A 16,538-nucleotide genomic window follows, 5' to 3' on the forward strand; every position below is an offset into this window, starting at 1 on the left:
ATCATTCCCCTATTGTATTTTAAGCAGAGAGAAATAAAAAAGGGGATACAAGGATGCAAGCCAGATAACAAGAGAGCTGTTGGGGGCCCTGGAGCAGCTCTTAGTCTAATAGCAATCAGTTTGTGACGGCTAGGGTGAGAGGGATGGAGGGGTAACACTTTGGTGTCTAAGCCTTGGGTGCTGGAGGACCTTGTCCCAGCTCTGTCAGTATGCCACTGTATTTAAAAGTCACACAATGTCAGCCTACGGTGGTTGAGAGACATTCAAATGAGTTTGCAGTTTTTGCCCTCTGCCAGGTTGTAGCTTTGTTATCGAGAGAAGAGTCCACACCCAATGGTTGATGAAAAATACCTTTATTATAGGACCATCGTACAAAAATAGAGGGTAGAAAACATAGCCAAAGTTGCTAAAGCAACTGAGGGTAAAAGGTGCTGGAGTGGGCAAGTATGTGTCCAGACCTGAATCCTATTGAGCATCTTTTGGGCATCCTCAAACGTTAGATGGAGAAGCAAGGTCTTTAACATCCACCAGGTTCATCATGGAGGAGCAGAAGAGAATTCCAATGGCAACATGTGAAGTTCTAGTGAAATCCATGCCCAAATAGTTAAGGTAATGCTGGAGAATAATGGTGGGCACACAAAACATTTACATTTTGACATTTACTAAGGGGTGTACTCTGGTTGCACTCAGTTTTGTTGCCAATGGTTTAGACATCAATGGCCGTGTGTTGAGTTATTTTGATGGCAAAATTTACACTGTTACAGAAGCTGTACCCTGGCTACTTTACATTGTATCAAACTGTCATTTCTTAAAGTGAACCTCCAGACTAAAATCTACTCAGCAGCACTGAAAAGGCTTGGTGTTTCACAGCATCAGAACTTTGCTTTTCTTACTGAAGTCTAATTTTTAGCTGAATTTTTAGCTAAGCTCCACCCCATCAAAGAAAACTTTTTTTCCCCTGGTGCTGTGCAAAGCATGATGGGATTTCTGATGTTCTTGTTGCCTAGCAACTGGGAAGGGTGATCAGGACACAGGACAGTTGGAAGTGTGGCTCATGCTCCATCACCTCCTTTCAACCAAAAAGATGGCTGCCCTCATGAAATCACAAACATTTGCCTGTTCTTTTAAAACAGGATGGGTAAGAGATTATATTACCTATCTATTTTAATTAACATAACTAATGTAACTTAACCACTTCCCGACCGCCTAACGCACAGCGGCGGCCGGGAAGTGGAGCCCTGAAGGACCGGCTCACCCACAGAGGCGGCGGTCCTTCTAAGGGCATGGGCGGAGCGATCGCGTCATCCGTGACGCGATCCTCCGCCGGCGCCTGTCACCGCTCGCCCGCCGCAACATCCCGCCGGCTATACGGAAGCGCCGGCGGGATGTTAACCCCGCGATCGCCGCATACAAAGTGTATAATACACTTTGTAATGTTTACAAAGTGTATTATACAGGCTGCCTCCTGCCCTGGTGGTCCCAGTGTCCGAGGGACCACCAGGGCAGGCTGCAGCCACCCTAGTCTGCACCCAAGCACACCGATTTCTTCCCCCCCCTGCCCCAGATCGCCCACAGCACCCATCAGACCCCCCCCCCCCCTGCCCACCCCCCAGACCCCTGTTTGCACCCAATCACCCCCCTAATCACCCATCAATCACTCCCTGTCACTATCTGTCAACGCTTTTTTTTTTTTATCCCCCCCCTGCTCCCTGCCCCCTCCTGATCACCCCCCACCCCTCAGATTCTCCCCAGACCCCCCCCCCCCCCTGTTTACTGTATGCATCTATCCCCCTGATCACCTGTCAATCACCCGTCAATCACCCCCTGTCACTGCCACCCATCAATCAGCCCCTAACCTGCCCCTTGCGGGCAATCTGATCACCCCCCCACACCAATAGATCGCCCACAGATCCGACATCAGATCACCTCCCAAATCCATTGTTTACATCTATTCTCTCCTCTAAACACCCACTAATTACCCATCAATCACCCCCTATCACCACCTGTCACTTTTACCTATCAGATCAGACCCTAATCTGCCCCTTGCGGGCACCCAATCACCCGCCCACACGCTCAGATTGCCCTCTGACCCCCCCCCCCCCCCTTATCAATTCACCAGTGCATTAATTACATCTGTTCTTCCCTGTAATAACCCACTGATCACCTGTCAATCACCTGCCAATCACCTATCACCCATCAATCACCCCCTGTCACCCCGTCACTGCCACCCATCAATCAGCCCCTAACCTGCCCCTTGCGGGCAATCTGATCACCCACCCACACCATTAGATCGCCCGCAAACCCGCCGTCAGATTACCTCCCAAATGTATAGTTTACATCTGTTATCTTCTCTAAACACCCACTAATTACCCATGAATCACCCATGAATCACCACCTATCACCACCTGTCACTGTTACCTATCAGATCAGACCCTAATCTGCCCCTTGCGGGCACCCAATCACCCGCCTACACGCTCAGATTGCCCTCAGACCCCCCCTTATCAATTCGCCAGTGCAATATTTACATCTGTCCTTCCCTGTAATAACCCACTGATCACCTGTCAATCACCTGCCAATCACCTATCACCCATCAATCACCCCCTGTCACTGCCACCCATCAATCACCCCCTGTCACTGCCACCCATCAATCACCCCCTGTCACTGCCACCCATCAATCACCCGCTGTCACTGCCACCCATCAATCAGCCCCTAACCTGCCCCTTGCAAGCAAACTGATCACCCACCCACACCAATAGATCGCCCGCAGATCCGACATCAGATCACCACCCAAGCGCAGTGTTTCCATCTATTCTCTACCCTAAACACCCACTAATTACCCATCAATCACCCCCTGTCACTGCTACCTATCAGATTAGACCCCTATCTGCCCCTAGGGCACTCAATCACCCGCCCACACCCTCAGAATGCCCTCAGACCCCAGCCCTGATCACCTCGCCAGTGCATTGCTTGCATCTATTCCCCCCTCTAATCACACCTTGAGACACCCATCAATCACCTCCTGTCACCCCCTAGCACACCTACCCATCAGATCAGGCCCCAATTTGCCCCGTGTGGGCTCCTGATCACTCGGCCAAACCCTCAGATCCCCCTCAGACCCCCTTCCGATCACCTCCCCAGTGCATTGATTGCATCTATTTTCCCCTCTAACCACCCCCTGAGACACCCATCAATCACCTCCTGTCACCCCCCTAGCACTCCTATCCATCAGATCAGGCCCAATACAACCTGTCATCTAAAAGGCCACCCTGCTTATGACCGGTTCCACAAAATTCGCCCCCTCATAGACCACCTGTCATCAAAATTTGCAGATGCTTATACCCCTGAACAGTCATTTTGAGACATTTGGTTTCCAGACTACTCACGGTTTTGGGCCTGTAAAATGCCAGGGCGGTATAGGAACCCCACAAGTGACCCCATTTTAGAAAAAAAGACACCCCAAGATATTCTGTTAGGTGTATGACGAGTTCATAGAAGATTTTATTTTTTGTCAAAAGTTTTTTTTCACAAAGTGTCATTTTTCACTAACTTGTGACAAAAAATAAAATCTTCTATGAACTCGCCATACACCTAACGGAATACCTTGGGGTGTCTTCTTTCTAAAATGGGGTCACTTGTGGGGTTCCTATACTGCCCTGGCATTTTAGGGGCCCTAAACCGCGAGGAGTAGTCTAGAAAACAAATGCTTCAAAATGATCTGTGAATAGGACGTTGGGCCCCTTAGCGCACCTAGGCTGCAAAAAAGTGTCACACATGTGGTACCGCCATACTCAGGAAAAGTAGTATAATGTGTTTTGGGGTGTATTTTTACACATACCCATGCTGGGTGGGAGAAATTTCTATGTAAATGGACAATTGTGTGTAAAAAAATCAAACAATTGTCATTTACAGAGATATTTCTCCCACTTAGCATGGGTATGTGTAAAAATACATCCCAAAACGCATTATACTACTTCTCCTGAGTACGGCGGTACCACATGTGTGGCACTTTTTTTACACCCTAAGTACGCTAAGGGGCCCAAAGTCCAATGAGTACCTTTAGGATTTCACAGGTCATTTTGCGACATTTGGTTTCAAGACTACTCCTCACGGTTTAGGGCCCCTAAAATGCCAGGGCAGTATAGGAACCCCACAAATGACCCCATTCTAGAAAGAAGACACCCAAAGGTATTCCGTACGGAGTATGGTGAGTTCATAGAAGATTTTATTTTTTGTCACAAGTTAGCGGAAAATGACACTTTGTGAAAAAAAACTATTAAAATCAATTTCCGCTAACTTGTGACAAAAAAATAAAAACTTCTATGAACTCACCATACTCCTAACGGAATACCTTGGGGTGTCTTCTTTCTAAAATGGGGTCATTAGTGGGGCTCCTATACTGCCCTGGCATTTTAGGGGCCCTAAACTGCGAGGAGTAGTCTTGAAACAAAAATGACCTGTGAAATCCTAAAGGTACTCATTGGACTTTGGGCCCCTTAGTGCAGTTAGGGTGCAAAAAAGTGCCACACATGTGGTATCGCCGTACTCGGGAGAAGTAGTATAATGTGTTTTGGGGTGTATTTTTACACATACCCATGCTGGGTGGGAGAAATACCTCTGTAAATGACAAGCTTTTGATTTTTTTACACACAATTGTCCATTTACAGAGGTATTTCTCCCATCCAGCATGGGTATGTGTAAAAATACACCCCAAAACACATTGTACTACTTCTCCCGAGTATGGCGATACCACATGTGTGGCACTTTTTTGCACCCTAACTGCGCTAAAGGGCCCAAAGTCCAATGAGTACCTTTAGGATTTCACAGGTCATTTTGAGAAATTTCGTTTCAAGACTACTCCTCACGGTTTAGGGCCCCTAAAATGCCAGGGCAGTATAGGAACCCCACAAATGACCCCATTTTAGAAAGAAGACACCCCAAGGTATTCCGTTAGTAGTGTGGCGAGTTCATAGAAGATTTTATTTTTTGTCACAAGTTAGCGGAAATTGATTTTAATTGTGTTTTTTCACAAAGTGTCATTTTCCGCTAACTTTTGACAAAAAATAAAATCTTCTATGAACTCACCATACTCCTAACGGAATACCTTGGGGTGTCTTCTTTCTTTCTAAAATGGGGTCATTTGTGGGGTTCCTATACTGCCCTGGCATTTTAGGGGCCCTAAACCGTGAGGAGTAGTCTTGAAACGAAATTTCTCAAAATGACCTGTGAAATCCTAAAGGTACTCATTGGACTTTGGGCCCTTTAGCGCAGTTAGGGTGCAAAAAAGTGCCACACATGTGGTATCGCCGTACTCAGGAGAAGTAGTATAATGTGTTTTGTGGTGTATTTTTACACATACCCATGCTGAGTGGGAGAAAGATCTCTGTAAATGGACAATTGTGTGTAAAAAAAATTAACAAATTGTCATTTACAGAGATATTTCTCCCACCCAGCATGGGTATGTGTAAAAATACACCCCAAAACACATTATACTACTTCTCCTGAGTACGGCAATACCACATGTGTGGCACTTTTTTGCAGCCTAACTGCGCTAAGGGGTCCAAAGTCCAATGAGCACCTTTAGGCTTTACAGGGGTGCTTACAATTTAGCACCCCCCAAAATGTCAGGACAGTAAACACACCCCACAAATGACCCCATTTTTGAAAGTAGACCCTTCAAGGTATTCAGAGAGGGGCATGGTGAGTCCGTGGCAGATTTCATTTTTTTTTGTCGCAAGTTAGAAGAAATGGAAACTTTTTTTTTTTTTTTTCCCTCACAAAGTGTCAGTTTCCGCTTACTTGTGACAAAAAATAATATCTTCTATGAACTCACTATGCCTCTCAGTGAATACTTTGGGATGTCTTCTTTCCAAAATGGGGTCATTTGGGGGGTATTTATACTATCCTGGAATTCTAGCCCCTCATGAAACATGACAGGGGGTCAGAAAAGTCAGAGATGCTTGAAAATGGGAAAATTCACTTTTTGCACCATAGTTTGTAAACGCTATAACTTTTACCCAAACCAATAAATATACACTGAATGGGTTTTTTTTTATCCAAAACATGTTTGTCCACATTTTTCGTGCTGCATGTATGCAGAAATTTTACTTTATTTGAAAAATGTCAGCACAGAAAGTTAAAAAAATCATTTTTTTGCCAAAATTCATGTCTTTTTTGATGAATATAGTAAAAAGTAAAAATCGCAGGAGCAATCAAATAGCACCAAAAGAAAGCTTTATTAGTGACAAGAAAAGGAGCCAAAATTCATTTAGGTGGTAGGTTGTATGAGCGAGCAATAAACCGTGAAAGCTGCAGTGGTCTGAATGGAAAAAAAGTGGCCGGTCCTTAAGGGGTAGAAAGCCCTAGGTCCTCAAGTGGTTAATGACAGTATTTTTGTTTAAAGTGAACCTTAAGCCAGAAAAACAAAATGAGTTTTACTCACCTGGGGCTTCTACCAGCCCCCTGCAGCAGTCCAGTGCCCTCACAGCCACTCACTAATCCTCTGGTCCCCCGCTGCCAGCTAGTTTCGTTTTTTGCCGACAGGCCTGTCAGGACTGGCCACGCGTCGCTTTTTCCGCATTCCCGACTGTAATTAGCGCTATTGCGGGCCGCAACGCGTACAAAAATATGCGTTGCCGCATATCTATGCGTGCGTAATTAAGGTCTGCAATAGCGCTAATTCGACTCACAAAAAAGATCCGGATCAAATGAACGATTCGTTCATGATCCGGACAACACTACAGTCCTACCAGGAGTCACCACAGTGCACTGAATAGTAATTAGCCATGTGGCTGGCTGAGGAGGAGGAGGGGTGGCTGGCTGCGGAGGAGGAGGAGGGGAGACCTCCTCCTCCAACATTACTGAGCATATGAAAACAGTGTTAACGTGGCTTAGCCAGTATAACGTACTGCATGCAGCACTTTGTTTAAACGTGCTGCGTTACTATGTAACGCAACGTGTGCACTGTGAACAGAACATTGATTTTACAGTACTGTGAGTTAGGCTGCGTTACTGGCTGCTGTAACGTGGGACTTTAACGTCCCACTGTGAAACCAGCCTTTAGGATACAGAGATTCATCCAGTCTTTGAGAATAAAAAAAAAAAAAAACATCTCCATCAGGGATTTGGTAAATCTTCTACAACTGCACTTACAACGCATGTATAAACAATCAGCATATCATGGCTCATGTTTCTAGGCATATGTATAATTAAGTCGCCAGGAGATTTGGGCACAGGGTAAAGACAAAAAATGTCTCACCCTGCTCTTGCAAAGGTCCCGGCAGCAGTAATAACTATTCCCGCTCCAGGCTGCCGAGGATAGTGGGAAAGATGCAATTCCGCTTCCAGCTATTGCTAGCGGCCGAATTACAGTGTTTTTATAGTAATTTGTGCTTTGTCTTTTGGCGGTGCCCAAATTACTCACTGAGCACCGCTATAGCCGTACTTCCTATTATGGCCTATGGGGATGTTGACAGCACCCAAATGTCTGGTGCTGTTTTTACACTGCTTTGTTTCTAAAGGCTCATACACACATCAGACTATAGTCTTTGGAAAATGAAAGATCACAGACCAATCTTACCACCCTTCATGTAGTATGAGAGCCATACTCTACACAGTCTTTTCTATGGAGCTGAACTCCACATCAGAAAAAAAAAATCTTTGCAAGATGCTGCACACACAGATGCTGTACACAGACACAAAAGATCAGCATCTGCAAAAGATCTGTTCCTGCCAAAAATCCATTCCTGCAAACTGCAATGATAGTCTATGAGATCTGCAGATCATCATACGCACATGATTTAACTGACATTCATCTGCAGATCAAGCAATCATCCGCAGATCTGAAAATCCATCCTGGTGGATCTGATCTGCAGATGAATGTCAGTTAAATCATGTGTGTATGATGATCTGCAGATCTCATAGACTATCATTGCAATTTGCAGGAATGGATTTTTGGCAGGAACAGATCTTTTGCAGCTACAGATCTTTTGAGTGTGTGCAGCATGTTTGTGTGCAGCATCTTGCAAAGATTTTTTTCTGATGGGGAGTTCAGCTCCATAGAATAGATTGTGTAGGCATGGCTCTCATACTACATGAAGGGTGGTAAGATTGGTCTGTGATCTTTCATTTTCCAAAGACTATAGACTGATGTGTGTATGCACCTTAAGAAACCTCCTCCAACAAATCGTCTAACTGTGGTCAGCGGCAATATCTGTACAAAAGGGATGGAAAGAAATTTACAGTTCACTGACTGTGTGTTCAGCTGGGTCACCCACTACACGTTTCGAGGCTCTACCTCTTCATCAGATACTGTAGGGGGCCAGGGTTTGAATCCTGGCTACAGCAGTACCCAGTGGTGTAGCTAAGGAGCTATTCAAAGTATCTAAATAAGTGATTATTATGAGCACAGGACCAATAGAGAACTAATACTGCAGTTGAGGGAGAGCCCCTCAGGGCCCCGATGCGGTGGCTACCTTTGCAACCCCTATTGCTACGCCCCTGGCAGTACCTATTCAGTAGGCAGGACTCCCTAACAAAGCATTAGTGGCTGCAGCTCTCAAGTGCTTTGACTTCAAGTGGAAAAAAGCGCTAGACACGTTAGCATTATAATTATTATTAGATTTCCCAGTACCTATTGTTTTGACTTTGCTTTTGTGTACCGCAGTCTTGAAATTTTTAAGCATGGAGGCAACCTGACACTCACTATATCCTTGTGCCAGTAAAGGCATGATTGCACCTTTCCTCATGCATAACTTTTCCTTTTTACAAAAACCTACTACACAGAAAGTGTACATGCTAGGGTGTGCTAAACAAGTGGGTACATGCACTGGTCCAAAAACTAGAATTGGTAAACAAACACACTACCAGTATATGCCGTTCAACCACCTGATATTTATTGAGAATCAAAGGTTATTTTTTACCTTGATTGATAATAATTGAGTCTGTAAAAAAAGTTTTTTTGTAGCACACCATAATAATGCACAATTTTTCATTAAACGGGGTATTACCCCACAATGTCTCAAACAGAAAGTCTCAGGGGACTGTGCACAGACCAGAATATAGCCAGTTGACCATATCACTCCCTCAACATGGGGAGAGGCGGGCACGGACACCTACAATGCCAAAAGATTAAAGCATCTAATATGCTAATTGCCCGTCAAACGTGTCCGCATCACCCCATGCGCTAATATCACAGTGGTCAACAGCAATGAAAATGTGCCCCCCCAAAGCCCCCCTATGCCCCCCCCCCCCGCAATCACAACACCATGCCCTGCATGCAGACATCCACATCAAAATACCAACTAACATGGGTCGTCACCCACGGAAAAATCATACACTTGAGAACACAGTCCATGAGAGGCATATATGCAAAATATCCCACGGCAAGTCCTGCTTTCAAAATTCAATGGCATGAGATAAAGTTCCACGTTAGGAAGATCGTCATAGAAAGATCACTAAATTCCTTCAAGAGTCTTTTCAGACCATTTAGGCTGGTGCACCTAGCCAGTTTGCTGTAATATAAAGTTATAGGCCTATGCGGACAAAACAGTTCAGTATTTCAGCCAAGCCATATATCGTGACAACGAAGTTTCCATGCATGTAATACTTCACCATAATTGGATATACACATGAACTTTGCGGATATAGATGCCGTATGCACTGTTTCACATAGTTACCAGTGATTGCGGGGGGGCATAGGGGGGCTTTGGGGGGGGGGGCACATTTTCATTGCTGTTGACCACTGTGATATTAGCGCATGGGGTGATGCGGACACGTTTGACGGGCAATTAGCATATTAGATGCTTTAATCTTTTGGCATTGTAGGTGTCTGTGCCCGCCTCTCCCCATGTTGAGGGAGTGATATGGTCAACTGGCTATATTCTGGTCTGTGCACAGTCCCCTGAGACTTTCTGTTTGAGACATTGTGGGGTAATACCCCGTTTAATGAAAAATTGTGCATTATTATGGTGTGCTACAAAAAAACTTTTTTTACAGACTCAATTATTATCAATCAAGGTAAAAAATAACCTTTGATTCTCAATAAATATCAGGTGGTTGAACGGCATATACTGGTAGTGTGTTTGTTTACCAACTTTTCCTTTTTACCTGATTTGGCATAGTTGATAGTTATTTTTAAAATCCCAGTTACCTTAGACATATTTCTAGCAGTGTTTTGTCATGCAACTGGTCACATTGTAAGAGGAGAGTGTTAATGATATACTTTCTCTGTTTTGGAGGGAAAAGATTTGTTTCTTCCCATGACAGATAGAAGATCCCCCTTCAAAAGGCCTAGAGCATAACCGTTGCTCAGATGTAATATGACCTTCCCCTGTTTTAACATACAGCTCTTTCGGACTGCATTTTCAAGCGCTGCAGCTCTAGCAGAGTGTCTGACCGATTGTGCAGCAGTATCTGCCAGGAAGGCCACAGCTTTAATGATAAGTAGAATTGCTTCAATAATATTTTCTTGGACTCCCTTAGGACTTGTTCACTGCAGGCGTTTTTGGCTTTTTTCACCCACCTGCGGTTTTTAAAAACTCCCCCCAACTACATGGACAATGAATGTCTATGACAAGGTTCATATCAGCGCAGGTCGTGCGCTGTGCGGCTAGGAAAGCGGTGCATGTACCATTTTCGGGGCTATTCCGCCTCAATGGAAGGTATAAGAAAATCGGTAAACGCATACAAAAATGTGCATTAAGGCGATTGCACTTGCGTTTTTAAGAATAAATACATTGTATTTATTCTTTTCCGGGTGAAAGAGTTCACTTTCTGACTGACGTCAGGGAGTGAATTACAAAACCGCTTTGGAAAAACCGCTTAGAAAACTGCTAGGCACAAAAATGAATCGCTCACCGCAGACGGACACGTGAACGGAACGCAATGTAAACAAGGCCTTAAAAGTGTATCTGAACTCAGATCTGCTCTAAAAAGTTACACAACAGCATAATAACCTTTAAACAAAAAACATTTCTTTGTTACAGCTGATACAAATCCTTAAATGAATCTGCAGTTTCTACTTCCTGATTCATGGACGCAGACATATTGTTTCCAGCCTGTGCTTTCAAATAGGCTTATCTGCTCATCTGCCATAGGCAGTCATGTGGCACAGGGGAGGGATCAAAATACAACTAGTGATTAGACACAAATGAGGGTGAATTACCGTACACAGGCTAAACTCTTTAAAGGGAATGTCCAAGCAAAATAAAAAAAATGAGTTTCACTTACCTGGGGCTTCTACCAGCCCCATGCAGCCATCCTGTGCCCTCGTAGTCACTCACTGCTGCTCCAGTCCCCCGCTGGTGTAGGAACATTAACACATACATTTTTACGCGTTACTGGTTCAATGCATAAAAATTTAAGTAAAAGTCTTTCATTGCTTTTGCGGCCTCTTGCGGAAAAAAAGGGTAAATATGACGTAGGGATTACCTGCTAGTGTAAAAAGGCCCTGAAACAACTGGGAATCTTGTTACAGGGTCAAACATGGCTGTGCAAAATGCTTGAAAAGTATTACACAGTTCAGTTTTCATTACTTCTATCAAATCCTTCAGTATTGCGTTGTTTTTTTTCAGAACCTGACAGTTCACATTTTGACAAATCTTAGACCGATACTGAGGCGGCAGCTTAACATCACAGACTTCACATCTTCAAGATTTAGGGCTGGTTCACACGGGTGTTTTTGTGGAGTTTCACATGGCATTGAAGACGCAGCGTTTTTTAAGAATCTACCACCGTCCCATTCAAGTGAATGGGAGCGTTTAGAGCTGGCTTTTGCAGGCTTTCATGAAAGCCTGGCGGTAGATCCCGGCGTTGCGTCTAGTCCCGAAAGCAACATGTTGCTTTCAGAGGCGGTAAACGCCAGGAAACAAGAGCAGAGTCCAGAACTGCTAGCCTTGAACGTTTCCCAAAAGCCTTCAAAAGCTGGCGTTTGAACGTGGAGCCGAGCGGAAGCTTGGCAGAAGCCCGTGTGAACCAGCCCTTAATCACATTTAACTGGGGTCAAATGTTTGTCCTGCCCTGCCAGGATCGGATTTCTTTGTTGGGTTAGCTGAAGAGACATTAGATTGTACTCAATCTTCAGCCACCTTTACTTGAGATTTAGCTTTGCTTGCAATTGTCTCCTTTTCTGGATTTTAAGACTAAAATTAATCCAGAAAGAAAGGGTGTCAATCTCACTAAGGCTGGATTCACAGTGGCCAGTTGCATAACGCACGAGTTAAAATGAGTGTGAACTGCAATGTAGACTGGGCATAGACTTTAATGCAAAGCCTGCATGCAGCAAGTTAGAATAACGCGATCCATTACTGTGAACAAACCCACAGAATTGTATGGGCAGTAAGTTGACATGCAGATTTTTCCTGCAACGCAACTGAGCATTGTGAACCTAGCCTAACCCTCAAGTAAAAGTATAAGAATGTGTGAAAATGAAAACCAGCAATACTACGGTTCAGAAAGTGGAAGGCACAATAACTCAACGTGTGTGTGTGTGTGTGTGTGTGTGTGTGTGTGTGTGTGTGTGTGTGTGTGTGTGTGTGTGTGTGTGTGTGTGTGTGTGTGTGTGTGTGTGTGTGTGTGTGTGTGTGTGTGTGTGTGTGTGTGTGTGTGGTGGGGGGGGAATTAAACTGAGTTGGAAAGGAATAAATAAATTTGGGCTCAGCAGTGGGAATATATTACCATCGAGACTCTTCAAATAAGGACCCCCCCCCCCCAGTCAACCAAAATGGAAATCTCTACTCCAAACAATATTTTATGGACCACTTTCTTGTACCTGCTGCTGAGTTCTTCGGGGGGCACCAGTTATGCCATGATGTTGTCTCCATTGCCAGGGTTGATCAGGAAGTCAAAACCACTTCCTTTGAAACATCGGCTCGACTGACCCAAAGTCAATGAAGCAAAGGTGTTTTACAATTTCTTAACTCACTACTGAATGCTTGGCCCCAGCACACCAAATTAACATTCCAGACTGAATGGGAAATGGATTGTCACACAAAATTGGATGCTGAACAATGGCTGCAGTGTTTTGATACATTATCTAAAGGTAGTTTGCAGGTGACTGATAAGGAGGTATCACTATGTCTCTTGCATAATTCTTAGGGTAGCCATACCTCTAGCAATGATGGGCAGATTCAACCAAGAGACAAATCTCTCTCTAATAGAATCTGATTAGAGAGAGAGAGATCTGTTGGCTGCCCATACACTCCAGGCAAATTCCCAATAAATTTCATGCTGAAAACGATCCGGAATCGGCCTTGACGCTGCATCCAACCTACTCACCACCCCGACGCTTTACCCAAATGTGTCCCCCTGGTGCCCTGTGCATGTTATACATTACCCGTCTACAATCTCTGCTTGTCCCCTCTGGCTCCGAGCACACGCTATTCTTCATACACGTGCGCATTGTGGTTGCCTAGTAACGTGGCCGCGTGTATGACATCGGACATCATACACGCACACTTACTAGGAAACCATGTAGGACGCGTGTGTATATAGGGCAGAATGCTCCCAGAGCAGCGGAAGCAGCGAACAGGTAATGTATAACATGCATGGGGCACCAGGGGGACACTCACCAATTGGGGGGGGGGGGGGGGCTGGGGGGTTCATTGTGTCCGATCGTCCCACAATTGCACGCAGTTACCACCACACACCCGAGCAAGCAGCCCAACATCTTGCAGCATGCGCGATCAGCTCATGTAACCAATTTCATCCTGAAATTGGTCACATTGTCAGTCAGGCATGCACTTGATCGGCCACCAAGTCGTGTGATGTATGGCTACCTTTACATGGCACCTGAGAGGCTACATTGGATATCTGCAGACAAGCCTATAACCCATTTCCAGGGATGCCAGAATACTGGCACTATGCACCATATCGGGTGGTTGCGCCCAGTGGTGGCTAAACTTTGCTGCAAGATAACTAACCTAATTAATAAAAAAAAAAAAAAAATTCTATCACCTCATCTTAAAGGGAAGGCTAACAAACATATAAAAAAAGAAATCCACTTATCTCTGGCTTCCTGCCCCTGGCAGCCGACCTGTACCCTACCCTACAGAACTACTGTGCCTGCGCAGTACAGTCCGGATGATGTCAGCGCGACTCTAAGAGCCGCTCGCACAGACGCAGTCGGCATCTTGCAACAGAGGGGACCCGGACCACCGGCATGGAGCGGAGGTGCGGTGTGGGCACAGGACAGCTGACAGGGTCTGGAGGAAGCCCCAGGTAAGTGGATTTATTTTTAAAAGTCCTCGGATGTGTCTTTTAACCACTTGATGACCCACCCTTTACCCCCCCTTAAAGGACCAGCGCTGTTTTGAGTGATCTGTGCTGGGTGGGTGCAGCCCCCAGCACAGATCAGGTTGCAGGCAGAGAGATCAGATTGCCCCCCTTTTTTCCCCCCTATGGGGATGATGTGCAGGGGGGGGGGGGGGTCTGATCTCTCCTGCCTGCCTGGGTGTTGCGGGGGAGGGGGCACCTCAAAGCCCCCCTCCGCGGCGAAATTCCCCCCTCCCTCTCCTACCTGCTCCCCCCCCCGGCGATCGAGGCTGCACAGGACGCTATCCGTCCTGTGCAGCCAGTGACAGGACGTCCCCTGTCACATGGCGGCGATCCCCGGCCGCTGATTGGCCGGGGATCGCCGATCTGCCTTACGGCGCTGCTGCGCAGCAGCGCCGTACAATATAAGCAAAGCGGATTATTTCCGCTTGTGTTTACATTTAGCCTGCGAGCCGCCATCGGCGGCCCGCAGGCTATTCACGGAGCCCCCCGCCGTGATTTGACAGGAAGCAGCCGCTCGCGCGAGCGGCTGCTTCCTGATTAATCAGCCTGCAGCTGGCGCCGCAGTACTGTGTCGCTGGTCCTGCAGCTGCCACTTTGCCGACGCACGGTATAAGCGTGCGGTCGGCAAGTGGTTAAGGTGGCCATACATTTGTAGATTTGGAATCCAATCGACTATCAGATTCCATAATTATGGAGTTTGATGAAAATCTTTGCCGCCAAGTGCATGCCCGATAATCAATTGATCTCATTTCAGGCCGAAATTGGTTACGCTGGAAAATCTCGGATCAGATATGCTGGAAAATCTCGAGCCGACATGCTCGATCGGGTACACGGCTGTAACAGCATGCCATAATCACAAACGAAAACATGGAGGAAACCCCTAGCTGCTGTCCCCCCCTAATGTTTTATATACCCCCCCAGTGCCCATGCAGTTATTTGCGTTATTCGCATCCTGGCTGCCACACATGCACTACAAAGGCGGCAACCACGTAGAACGCGCGAATGCGGAAGTACAGCGCAGACACTCTGGGAACAGTGTGACAGGTAAAGTTTAACTACACAGGCACCGGGGGGGGGGGGGGAGGGGTTGGAGGGCATAGAACATTGAGAGAACATCGGCTGGGGTGCCGAGGTGGTGTGGCAGTGGTTTATGGCAGCCAACAGATCTACCAAAAAAAGAAAAAACTAGATGTATGGGTAACCTTAGGTTAGACACGAGCACCTGTAGGTTTACAATCTGAACAGATGCCTTATGCAAAAAAAACATGCTCATACATTGTGATTGTAAACACGAGATGTACATAGCTTCTCAATGGCTTAAAAGGTCCTTATTCTATATGCACGTTCTTAGTCGAATATACATCACTATGATAAGCAAGAAAATTTAAAGCTAATTTATTTGATAGAAACCACCACTTTAAAAAAAGGCCAACTCCCCTGGACTCACAGGGCTTTATATTTGGGTATTAAATAGGTATTGTCAAAATTCTAAGCATGAGGTCTCCATTTTTGACTCCTTACATTCAACTTAGGCTGCTTATTCATATTATTTAACATACAACCAATATCTTGTTGAACTCCACAGGATTACACCTTATGTAACAGTAGAATATATGCTGTGTAGTATTTTCCTGCTACTATAACCACACCTTGTTTAACAGACATTCATCTGCAGATCAGACAATCATCTGCAGATCTGAAGATCCATCCTGGTGGATCTGATCTGCAGATGAGTGTCTGTTAAACAAGGTGTGTATGAGGATCTGCAGATATCAGACTATGATTGCATTTTGCAGGAACAGATCTTTTGCAGATACTGATCTGTTGAATGTGTCCAGCATCTTGAAAATATTTCTATCTGATGGGGAAGCGCAGCTCCATAGAATAGACTGTGTTGGTATGGCTCTCATACTACATGGAAGGGGGTAAAATTGGTCTGTAATCTTTCATTTTCCAAAGACTATGGTCTGATATGTTTATGCACCCTTAGGCTTGCTCACTACAGCAAGTTTCAAGGGATTCCAGTCCTTTGCTTCACTTATTGCCTACACGGTTTGTACATTATGTTGATTTGATAATAGATACCTACCAGATCAATCTGCCAGTGTGTGTCCAGCCAGGGCCGGTTCTAGACCTTTTGTCGACCTGAGGTAAACTTGTGAGGATGCTCCACCTCCCCCTCCCAGGAAGGAGGAGCGGGCAATCAGCGGTGGGTAGAGGCTCCAGACCCCCTCCCTCACCTGGGGCTCCCCCTCTAGATATTAGCG

The sequence above is a fragment of the Hyperolius riggenbachi genome, chromosome 4, assembly GCF_040937935.1.
Source record: "Hyperolius riggenbachi isolate aHypRig1 chromosome 4, aHypRig1.pri, whole genome shotgun sequence".
NCBI classification, from domain to species: Eukaryota; Metazoa; Chordata; class Amphibia; order Anura; family Hyperoliidae; genus Hyperolius; species Hyperolius riggenbachi.